This window comes from Plectrocnemia conspersa, unplaced genomic scaffold, assembly GCF_051122295.1.
Source record: "Plectrocnemia conspersa isolate PC_06_02 unplaced genomic scaffold, ASM5112229v1 ptg000003l, whole genome shotgun sequence".
Lineage (NCBI taxonomy): Eukaryota > Metazoa > Arthropoda > Insecta > Trichoptera > Polycentropodidae > Plectrocnemia > Plectrocnemia conspersa.
This window is the reverse complement of record NW_028277167.1, coordinates 23,532,946-23,546,389: the sequence shown is the minus strand read 5'-3', so window position 1 is coordinate 23,546,389 and position 13,444 is coordinate 23,532,946. Positions and strand designations below refer to the sequence as shown.

The 13,444-nt window shown below is 27.8% G+C and overlaps 1 protein-coding gene across 4 annotated transcripts in view; it reads left to right on the top strand.

Annotated features, from left to right (window-relative positions):
* Positions 1-13,444, top strand: part of chas (chascon) — a 155,105-nt gene that overhangs the window by 94,672 nt on the left and 46,989 nt on the right. The window lies entirely within an intron of this gene.

Sequence of the window (13,444 nt, the reverse complement as noted above, 5' to 3'; positions counted from 1 at the left end):
TTGCATAAGCTTTCGATTGTATGTGTTATGTAACATACAAGGTCGGCCAAAAGATACTTTCTGATATCTGTATTAATAAAAGTATCGTGTCAATGTATACGTATGTATATGTAGTTTTTTGTTTAAATTGTTATTAGTTAAATATTTTTTATCATTAATTTAATATATATTTTTAATAGTAAAAACGTATTTTTTAAAGCTTGAAAATTAATCAATTCAGCGCAAATTATTTTTTATTGTGACAAAAAAATGGTATTTAGTGCAATTTCTGTGATTTAATACATATATAATATATAGCTACGCTTCACAGAAAATAAAAATGTCACATTAGATTTGATTTATAAAGTACAAAAATACCGAACAAATTTAATTTTTAAACATAAAATTTTCACATTTTTAATTTTTATAATTATAATCTTGATCTAAAAAAACGTTTTTAATACAATAAATAATAGTTTTCTCAAATATATAATCAACGATATACATGCATATATAAAATAGCTTCAAATTTAACACATCTTTGTGTATAAATTTAATCGATTCTATTTTTTTGACAATATTATAAAGAAATATTGTTGCAATATTATATTATAATTAATGCAAATTAACTAGAACATTTATTAAAAAAGTATTTTGCTCTAGATTACACAATCAAATACAGTATCAATCCATTTTTTACTTCTTACAATTAAATTGATAGTACGTGTCGCCTTTCTAAATGTTTTATTAATAATTTGAATTACATACGTTAAACGTTTTGAAGGTAGCTCACAGGTTATATTCACTGATACTGAGGCGTTATACCTTTGTATTATATTTAACATGTACTTGTAAATTTATGTAGTGTATTACAGTTTAGCACAAGGCTAAGTATATTTTTTTTTAAATAACCCAAAATCCGATACAATTTATATACGTATGTTGCTTGATATTGATTATTGAAAGTTTTTTTAATTCGGCATACAATTCACGGTGGGAAAACAATTGATTGGAAGCGATGTTTCTATTTAGTATGATTAATTTTGCACGTTTTTACTCCCATTGTTTATGCTAGCAATCGAGCGTGCAAAAAATGTTTGATTTCAATGACTCGTTGGTATCTATTGAGCTTAGCAAATCATTTATGGTTACTCGATTTGTTCATTGAAAACGTTCTCACAATATTTTTTAGCGTTCTTGTAAAAAGTATTATATATAAATCAGTATCGATAGCGTTGAACCGAACCAGTTTAATACAAAGTTGCGTCGCTTAAAGACGACTTGTAATGAAAGCTCCGAGCGTTTAATCGATAATTAGAAAAAAGAAAGGCTGCATTTTTATCTTATATAGTTAAAGAGAAACGTATACTGGATTTTTACGTAGATTTTCAGAGGTGATTCCAAGGTCAGTCGGGTGAAAAAGGTCGCACGTGAGAGCTTTTTTATGGTGTTGTCGATGGCTTAAAGTTTCGTCATTATATTTGGGCTCCTCCGCGGGGCTATCTTTCGGGACGTAATTGGCTTCAGATCTGCCGATTAGAGAGTTTTGGTTCAAAACGTCTGGTCACGAAGGCGAACATGGATATTTTTTTAGAAATTTGGTTAGCGGCGGTTCATTTAACGCCGCTTGATACACATTAAGCGCGTGCGACTAGCAATTTGTTTTAAATCCATTATTTGCGTTGGTAATGACGCGGGTTTCATGGCTAATTTATTAATAATTTCATTTTTGCAAGCTTCTCGTATAAATTACACACCTTTTTTCGTAATAAAAACCTGATTGAAGAGACATCGCGTGCGTACAAAAGGCTCCATTTTGCCACTAACATAGTTTCGTGGTGAGTTTCGAAGTTGCTCGACCGGGAGCCGAGAGAGATTCGCCGTATATGGTTTATCCATGTAGATAGGTTTCACGCAAATCAACAACAAGGATAAAAGCGTACTGACATTTTGTTTTATTTAAGAAAAACATATAATTAAAGAAAACAAATATTAGAGCTCATTGCAAATAAATACTAAAAAAAAAAAAAAAAAATATATTTCAGTATTCTATATTCTTGAAAAAAGTATATAAAAATCGTTTACTGGAAAAAATATGTTATACTTGCTATAAATGTACATACATAATTTAAATTTTATTTATTGACTTGTGTTTAATATGAGTTATGCTCTAAAGAAGAGTTAACTAAAGTTTCAAGCTGTTTTTAAAATATCTTAATATAAATACACAAATCTGAAAAAAATTGTTTATGTATATCATAAACTATTAAACTATGTAAATATATTATTAACTTATATTATTGTTTTAAGTCTATAATATTTATTTACTCAGGTAAATGTAATGCATGTTGATATCTCTGCAATTTAATCTCACACCCTTTGATCCATCTAAATACAATTTTGCATAGTTACTCTTATATACATCTCTTTGTCTATTCCATCCCTTCTTTGATATATATTTATATTGTATTTAATATCATTCTTTCAAAAAATTGCTTAATTGTACTTTAGGACACAGAAATATATTATCACTTTTGATTTTCCATCCAAATGGTCTGATTTAATGTTTAAGTATATATAAAAAATCATACAAAAATCTGTAAAATTGTATTTGTAGTATATTATTTTTTTTAAATACTTTTAAATACTTAAATTCATCTGTATAAATATAATTTTTCAGTTATTCTTAAAGACGCTGCAACAAAAGATGAACTCTTCAACTTTCTCTGATATTTGTTCTGTTCTAATATTTGCTTTGGTCATATATAAACACTTTTTCGGAAATTTTTAGCCTTATTTTTGATGCATAAAATATTTACAAAATTGGAAAAAGCTTGAATTAATTTTAAAACATCATCTGAAAAATCTGAAAAATAACAAATATATTTATATCGCAATGAACTTTATGTATATTTATTGCTACGAGATTTGTTTCTTTAATTATAATTTAACTTACTGCTTTTCTTACGTATTATATTAATTATTTAATTTATTGTTTTAATTTTTAAGAGTAGTTATATATAATTTATATTATATTATAAAATTTGATTTATTAATATTAAATTATATATAGTAATTTGTAATATATTTGATACCATCAGTTTTACTATATGACCCTAAGGATATAAAACACTTTTCAACCTCTCTCCTTAGCTTTTAATTTTTGATGTATTAATAATAAACTTAATTTAAAATTCACCATAATGGAAAATTTTTAAAGCTCAAGCTCATTTTAAGACATCATACACAAATCTTAAAAAAACTTAAATATATTTATATCACAATGAGCTTTATCTATATTTATTTATACAAGATTATCTTTTTTTAATTACTGTTTTTGCTAAGGATTATATTTTTTAGTTATTATTTATATCTGTATATAAAATATAATGCAATATAAAATATATTAAATATTTATTCATAGTTACTCTTAAATATTCTGCTCACAACATCTAAGCTTCAAAATCTTCCAAAGAAAGCAATGTGTTTTGCACAAAACCTTGATCAATATTTAATTACGTTTCAATGCATCAGAAATATATTAGAGAACTGTATGATTATTGCTATTTCCTTTTCAAGCTTACAAAAATAGGTAATTTTTAAGGATAAAAAAATAATTTTAATTATATTACAAAAATATAAAATTTTGTATATTTACTGCTCTCAACATAAACACTTCTAATTTTCTCATTTAAAACCTTACTCGATTTAATGGTGTGTTGAAGCTCTTGACTTTGAGACATTGAAATCAAAAGCATCGCTTAAGTATTTATTAAGCAGTCGAAAAAGGATATTGCTGATTTCTTAGCCTTAAAATAAATGTTACATCTATTTATGAAGTACTTGGTAATATCTATTCCGAAATTTGTTACAATACATTTTTTTCCTAATTAAATTTTTATTAAGAGTTCTAAAAATCTCGTGTAAAATATAATTATATCAGCACCTCTCTGACATTTTTAGTCAAATTTTAGATCCACTTATAATATATGAAAATCAAGCTAGGTCATTAACATGTGGCATAAAACATTTCTTATGAAGAGCTAAATAGAGATTTACATCTACTAGTTCTGAAGAACTCTCTTTTAATGGATAAATGTAAATATAACACGAATTTTCTTTGCATTGCATACATTAAGTTTTTTAAAACATGTCTTAATTATAATTATATGCTTATGAGCAAATATTAAAACATAATATTGTAAATTTATATTCATAATTTCATTGTATAAATATAGAAATTAGTCTGCACTTTAAAATTATTTTTAAGGCTAGTCTTACATCATATATACTTATATCCTCTACATTTCTGTATTTACTTAATGATTAAACAAACCATAAAAATGGACATATCTGATATTGATTATATACATCGCATGTATTTGTATTTTTTTTATGAAATCTTTGTTGATTGATACTTTTAAATTAAAAAGTCATGTCACGTTTTTTTTACCCAAATGTCATGTTACATAAAAGCATATGGTAAATAAAATACGGATGCGGTTTTGGCATTTGCGTTTTTTTGCATGCGCCAAGAATAAATATCTCGTCGGCGGTTATGGCGATCACGTTTCTTTAACCGCATTTGCATTTTTGCTCTAAATGTGTACAATCGATATCGATTTATATCGTTTCGTAATAATGTAGCAAATGCCTCTGATGTATTGTTATGCAATAAAACGTCCGTTCGTGGATTCATCGATTGAATTAAATTTAATATCGATTGCGGCTGAAGAAGCAATAAATTTTTCCCTTTGATTTTGTTCATACTTAAGATTTGATGAAAGTTAGTATTCAATATAAACGAACAAGAAATAAAATAGGTACCATAAAAGACAGCAAGGTGAGCTATAAACCCGATGGTTTATAACTCACTAAAAATATCTTTATTTAGTACCTGTTTGAGGCAACTAACTATGTTACTTAATTTGTTTATAAATTAGTGATCTTTTCAAGCGAGCAATTTGACAACGTATTGTTATACACTCGGTAGTTTGTATGTGTTTTTTTCGAAAGGGTACATCTTTGTGAATAACCTTGCTCGTAAAACTGTGAGGTCGTTAACAACACGAAAAACATTAAAGCCGCCAGAGACGCATTAGAACCTGTGAAACAATTTTATATTTCTCTATGTACTATATATGCGCATTCTTGAGATTTTCCATGGCGTTTTTACACCGCGAGCTTCGCGTCGGCATATCAAATCTATACACAATTGGATTCGTTTAATTTGAATAATAAACCATGAAGACTTTACGCCAATCCGTGATGCGTGAAGATCCTTGAAGCTATTGTGCGAGATTATCCGCTCCATTGGATCAAATTTGCGATCGATTTTATTATGAGAGACATTTATCATTTCATAGTGAGGCACACTATTCGATTTCACTGCTGAACCATAAAGGTGTAGAAATCGATCAAGAGTTTTCTATACCACTTTAGGTATTGTCTGTATCATGTTTTGATATGATATATAATATTCAATTTGTGTGTGTATATCCTTTGACGAACCCATCTAGAAGGCTTATGAACTAGCTTATTAATAAGAAAAAATATGCCTAATATGTACGACCTAGATTAGAAAAATCTATGAAAACCTAATAACTAATTCCAATCTCCCAGATATGGAAATTAAAAAACACAAATTATCATATCATATATGATTCGAACCCACGTTTTTCGGGTATTAGTTATTAACAATACCACTGGTATTTAATAATCTATATTTATGAAATTATTCCGTTCCGGAAATTTTACTTAAAATGAACCGTCATTTGTGTCAAGAAATAGTTTTAGAATAAATTCATATTTGTGTTAATTTACGGTTCCAACTCAATCTGCATTATTTTAGCTAAATAATAAAGAACGCTTGTTTAGTATGTTTGTTTGCTACTTCTATAGAGTTTTTTTAAATTACCGTACAATATGTAAATATGAAACATCGCCACTAATGACTAACATAAAAAAATCATAAAAACACTAAAAATATATCAGCATTCTATTTATAATGGTTTTAGGGTAATATTTAAAGCAAAGAACTTGTGATTAGTGATTATAAATAAATAATGATTTCTTACATTCTTGTCTTGTTTCAAATCAGAAGGCGGTTCTTCAGAAATAGTACAGAAATAAACGTTACTTTACTTCAAAGCGTTTACATTTATAAAAAATCGTTGTCTCCTTAGTTTTTTGGAATTAAGTAGAATAAGAGTGGAATCACTATCTTTAAATCAGGGTCCTTGAGTTTAACTGAAATTTTTATTATAAATGGCATTTTTAAGCATGGTCTACGTATTATAAATAGTTTAAAAACATATATACGCACATTTAACTTTAGGTACTAAAACTTTAATTATTTTCTAACCAGATATAAATCATTATTTTTTCTGCATTTTAGCAAAAATGTATGAGAATAACTTGCATGCACATTTTTATCTTCTAAATAAGAAAATAATCTCTGTAGTTAAGTTAAAAATAATGGATTAATTATATTATTTTTATTTGTTGCTGTAACATAGATTTATTTTATTTATTTTTTAATGTCGGTTAAAATTCTTATTTTTATATTTACGAATTTTTCTCTATCGATGCTAACTTCTCAATGTTTCGCCAAATATGACTTTCAGCATCTTCAGGAGAGATGTGTCTTATTTTGGCCTTCACATTTTTTATAATTTAAACAATATCTGTTTTTATTGAATTAATATATTATAGTAACACATAATATATTATATATTTATATCGTAAAATAAAATTATTATAATTTTTTTAATTGTTTATTTAAATCAGATCTTAAATGATTTTAATACATATTTTAGAAATTTTCTCATCTTTAATAAATAATATCATTTAATCTGCGGTGTTCTCGACCACCCCCTTGCACTTTCTGTAGAATTCCTGTTTTGCGATATTTTTTAATAAATTTTCGAATAACAGAACCATTAAACTCCATCTCTAGAATTGAAACATTTTTTTCGGGATATGCTATTATTTTAGATTTTACCGTGATCGATATTTGTTTAGATTTCTCCGTGATTTTGTCGTTGCATAACTGAGGCTAACGTGCAAATGAGATGGCTATACAAGTTAAAATATCTTGTAAATTATTACCAAAGATGCAATTGATCATAAAAAAAATACAATAGAACAAGTTTTAAGGAAAGAATACATTTTAATAATATAAATCGTGAAATATTGTCTGTGAAACTTTCAATTGGCCACAGCTGTAAATTGTGCTTTTATTATTAATATCAAAAAAAAAAAACAGAAATAAAATATGGTAACATATATAAAAGCATCTGTAGTATTGTAGAAGTTTATCTAAAATTGATTTTTTTATTATTATTTCAATAAGATCTGTCTATTTAGGCAATAATTAATTCTTATAATATATATTTTTTTCCTTTTACTTGGAAAAGGAAAAAACAATATGTAGGAAGATTTTTACTGGTGGCTTCTTTTAGATAATTAGCATACAATTATTGTATTTATTTCTAGCGCAAAATTTACGATTTAGAAAGAGATTAAGTTTCTCTGTTACCGGTGGCATTCTTTATAATAATAATTTATCTATTTTTTTGACAGCTCTACAGGAGGCAATATCGTCTGATTCTATTCCTTTTACAAAATACTATTAAACATATATGCAAATATATGAGTGTTTTATATACATAATAATTAATTTTACTGCATTCTATATTACTGTAACTTGAGTCGACTTGATTTTCATCTGAAATTTATAATCGAATCCTGAATGACTATAATCAGTAATAAAGTTTATCGCATGGCCGCGAGTGGTTTACGACAAATTCCTCGGATAGTTGAACCACTTATTGTTGGGTTTGGCACTTTCTCAAAAATGTGGCCCACGGTGCAAATACCTGCCCGGTTATCTAACAGTACGTTCGCGGTGTCGGTTACCTTGCGCGACCTTAGGCGCGCGCGCACTTATACACTATCGTATCCTTCGGTGGAAGCAATAATTTCCATTACGATCTCTCATTGTATCGGTGATATGTATGCCTTCAAAATGAAAACACCGTTCACATTGAAAAGTGGGTCGTTTAGACCGGTTCGGTGGCCGGAGGGAAGTCGAGAGTCAGCTCCGTCAGAACGGAGCTGGTGATGAAATTCCGACTGGAGTCACCTGTCCGACAATCCCTGACTGAGCTTCCACTTGTTAGCTTTCGATGGCAGGTGTGTGAGCTTTTTTGCGAAAAGTTAATCATAACATTCTAAAACATCCATTCATGGGTTGTCAAACAGATGGTCGATCTAATCAATAAAGCATTCCAGAGCTTGAAACTGCAGGTTACTTTCGAAAATTTTATACTTAGGCTAAAAAATATTTATATATACAAAAAGGAACACAGTTTATTATGTTATGGAAAAGCTAATTCCGATTTGATTAGATCGTTTGTATGTTTGTATTTCATGGATAATTTGCAATACAAGGCCGGACGGAGTTTTTCCTTGAAGGAAATGCTATTTTTACTTGGCCACACAGCGAGATATATTACTCATTATTAAAGAAATGTTTAAGTGTATTTAAATATAGAATTTACTCTTTTTTGCTTATATATTATTTATCATTGTGTTTAGTAAGTATGAAACATATGGTCTTGCTACTGAATGATGTTTATATAGTTTAAGATACTAATTAAATTTTAGCCTTTCTTAACTTCCGGATTTTTTAACCGAGACATCAATAAACAATTTATAGTTTTAACTTTTTATTACGAATTGCTAATAATAATGAAATATTGTGTCATCGGATTTTTGATACAATACTGATTTCATTATTATCAAAATGACAATACACACGTACAAATATAAAAAATGATTGCTTTGTCAGATCATATTGCTTTTACTGATTTTCAATATATTATGTATTTTAAAATTATGCTTTTATATTTTAAATAGTCTAAAGAATATTAGAGCAAATTTTAACTAAGTCAAAGTTGCTATAATAAATTATATATTATGGTAAAATAAACCGCAAATATATCTAAGTAATAAAACACGAATATCACTCATTAGATGTAAAATGTTTTATTATACATTTTGATTAATGTTAATAAATACAATTATAAATATGAATATGACCTTTTAATACATACAATTAGTTGACTACGTTTTAATGATTTAACTGTTCAAATAGTCCGTTAGTTGAATCTTAAATTTTGTTGTGCGTGTTCAATATTATTAAGCAAACACTCATACACTAATGAAATTTATTCCTAAATCCACTTTTTTATTTAGATCAAACAATTTTATATTTTTTTCTTAAAGGTCAAATATTGAAAATTTGGAAATTTATAGCGGTACCAATGTCAATGTTAATAATGGCGTATTAAAATATGTGTGAGAACAAGCAACTTTCTCGTACAAGATATTCCACTTTCTGTTGGTCGATGTGCACGATCGAAATTATCGAAAAGTTAATTGTTACATATTTGTATCGCTGCAAATTACCTGAAATTATAAATTTGCTTAAATAACATACAATTTGCAACGTTTAAAAATCAATACACGTAAAACTTTTCATTTTAAATAAATATATGTATATATAAATTATTTTTCTATAACTGGTTATATAAATTAGATATTTTTTCCTAGTACATCGAGTGTTGAGAAGCATCGTAAGAAGATCTTCCGCATAGATCGTTTCGCAGAAGTGTTCGCCATTATCTTCCGCTGTTGATCAATGAGAAAAAAGCTAATAATTAGTTAGGGTTCGAAAGTAGGGCGGATATATCGGCGAACTGCCATAAGATTATTTATGCAACTAATTCATATCGCAATCGACTTGTCAGTCGGGCGATGACTCGCAAAATGTGCACATTTATTTTTTGCGCATTCAAAACGTGCACACATGTTCTTGTGAATGTACTGAATGTCTAGGAAAATTCACGGTTATATGTTAATTGCGTCATGTGTGGCAATATGAAAAATTTCGTGTCTTCTTAGCCCACATTCGAGCGTGCATAATTGCTGTTTAATATGTTCTTAGAGTTGGTTGTTGAACGATTGTTATTGACCTCATCTCGCTTTCGTTGGTTATTGCAACATTTTGTAACAAATCTGTTCTGTATTTTTTTGTGTAGCGTAAAAATCTCATTAAAATGAATTATCTTTTAGTGTGTTTGTATTTGTTAGCTTACAACTAATTAACGTAATTATATATATAAACAAAACGACAGTAATTTATTAGCGAGCTTGTATTTTTCAATGTCTTATTACTCAATAAACTGTATTAGTTTAATTATCTGTTATTATATGAGTTAAATACGAACCAGTGAGATGTATCTTAGCCTTAAATGTTAAGTCGCATTTGGTTCAAGGAATGACGTATGTTATGCATACTATAAATTAAATAGGTATAAAGTGCCATTAACTATTTTTTGCTTTGATTAAAAATTATTATTCATTATAATCCTTTTCCTCAATCTCATGTTTTACGAAAAATATATGTGAACTTGATAATTATATAAATATGGCAATACTTTTATGTCGAATTCGTAAAGGATAAGGAATTTTATTTAAAGACATGTTTTGTACACAATTGATGACTTGATTATTTTAGTAGGCAATGGTGTCATAGGTAGTCTTATTTGTAGTTGGAAAATCTGCTGTTTATATTAAGTACAGAACCGGCCCTAATACTCTACCCTGAAGTGTTATCAGATTTTATTGGATTGAATATTTTATCATATTTATTGTTCAGATATACCTTTATGATTTCATATACGTATGTGGTTAAGTAGTGCTTTTTGTATTTTACTGATTAATCTCATATGCCATACTTTGTCCAAAGCTTGAATTATATCCAGGAAAGCTGTTAAGCAATATTTATATTCTCTTGAAATCCTGAGATTATCTGTTGCTTCTGTAGTATCAAATTAATTCTATGTAGTAGTAGCTTCTTAAACATTTTTGATAAAATAGGCAGAAAACTTATTGACCTGTAAGATTTCACATCTCCTGGATTATTTTTTGGTTTTGGAATAAGGATAACATGTACCATCTTTCATTGTATTATAAAATAGTAGAGTCTTATTGCATTGAAAATGTTTGTAATTAATTGTAAGCACCTGCTCAGAAGGTCTTTTGAGGCTTCAATAATATTTAATTATAAAAATAACTACTTTAATTTTTATTTTCTTTAAAGGAAAGTAAAATTGATTTAGAGCTTCTGGAAATAGCTGTAATTTTCTTCTTTCTTTTCTAGACAAGGTGCTGAAAATCGTTTGAAAACTTGTTAGGTGATCAGATGATGCGATGGCTATTTTTTTATTAATTTTATTCTCTAGTTTGATTAGTAGTGTATGCATTTGTGGTTATTTGATTTTTTGTTGCTTTTCAGAGAGCATCTTTTTTTTAGAAAATCTTGTATTGACTGATTCTTTATGCCACTTAGGATTTGTTTTAACTTTTTCATTACTTTCTAGATTCTTCTTAGTTTTTTTTAATAGGTAAATACATTTTTTTATAAGATATCTGATATCTGATAAACTACGACAGGTAATGTGTACAAATCAAACATCTACTTTAACCCATAAAATCCCTAAGCTTGTTAGGTGATCAGATAATGCGATGGTTTTTTTTTTATTATTTCTTACCCATTTATGATTCATTATTTTTTGTTGCTTCTCAGAGATTATAACTTGTTGCTTTAGAACCAATTATTTTTTGGATAATCTTGTATTGATTAATTCTTTATGTCACTTAGGATTTGTTTTAACTTTTTCGTTGCTTGTTAGTTTTTATATTCTTCTTATTTTTTTTAATAGGTAAATAAAAAATAAGAGAGATGTGATACAAACCACGACATCAAAATCCCTTACCTTTTTTGTGATATATATTAAACATACCAGTGATGAATTCTCAAATATTATAGTCCATAATTTAACTAAAATGATTGTTGTCCAAGTTGGTCCTTATTTTATTTTATGGTGCATTAATTTTTATTTTCATACTTTGCGGCATGTTTAAACATACAACGTGTAAAATTAATTATATTTAATGAAATATTAAGGAAAAATATTTTTCTTTGCTCTTCTGTTAAATTTAATTTTTATGACATGTATGGTTTCTAAAACTTTCATTGCCATTATTTTCATATTATTATAGAATAAGTAAATGAAGATTTCACTGGGTATTTACCAACGTGTTATTCTTTTTGCCTTGTTTTTATTAATTAAAAAGTGGCTACAAAATCACTTATTGTCAATAGACAATTATACAAATAGTTAAAGGAATTAGAATATTTTCAAGTTATTATAATACAATTAATTGATTCATACTTTCATTTTTATTAGCAAATATTGGTTTTCATTACATTTGAATCATACGACTATTGAGAATGGAACATAAATAAATGTTTGGACCTTGGTGCTGATATTTTTTACTTATATGAGAGCAATAATAATAAAAAAATACTAATAGCACTCAATTAAATTTTGTGTATGGCATTTAAGATATAAGTAGCGTAACTTCTTAATGATACAAAATTAGCTTCACATCTACTTAAAACTAGCAAAAAATATATGTTTTTAAATAGCAAGCAAATAAATTTGCGGGTTATAAAAAGTATACACAAAATTATTACCAAATATAAATTTTGATTTAATATTAATTTCATTTAATTACAAACATTTTTACATTAAAAGTAAACTGTTTATCTATTTTAGAGATTTACATTGGCAAATGATATATATTTACCTATGTTATAAGTAATTGATTCTGTATATGTTGATACATACAATTTTACCGTGGCTCAAAACATGTTTAGAAAACGCTCTCCCATCACATCATAAAACAAACACACACATCTGTATGTGAAAACTCCGACCTCCGAAGGTACTTAGGGCCCTCGAGACCGACCCAACCGTTCGATATCGGTCTAACAACTTTTTGCTTGCACTTTCTAAAACGTCTTCGCTCCCCGACTTGCCGAAATTCGTCCGCGGGCCGGTCATAAATTGATATGTCGACTATTAAAGACAATGTGGTCGAATGAAAGTTTTATATGGGCAAAACACCATTATTTTCGTGTTGTTCTCTCGCGCACATGAGAGATAATGCCCTTGACGACTAAAAAAGAAAGTGACTAAGCCCGCGGATAATGTCCGCAGTTTTCACACGAAGCCGAAAAGCGTTTTGCATCAATTATGCGATTCGAAAGGTTATGCGAATCGTTGTGTCATTGCGGGAATTAAAAGATAATAACGCAGCTTGAAAGCATACGATGTGCTCAGCGCATAATTTCTAAATCGTTGATCTTATGGGTTTATTAAAATAATGGCGGATTCTAGTCATTTCAAGATAATTTATATACTAATATCCTATGCGTTAAAAAATCAGTATAATAGTTATTGTGTATCTACAGTATTTATTAATTATTTAAAATTATAATAAACTTTCAGACAGCTTTCGTCCGAACCGTCTAACATAGTTTTCAGAT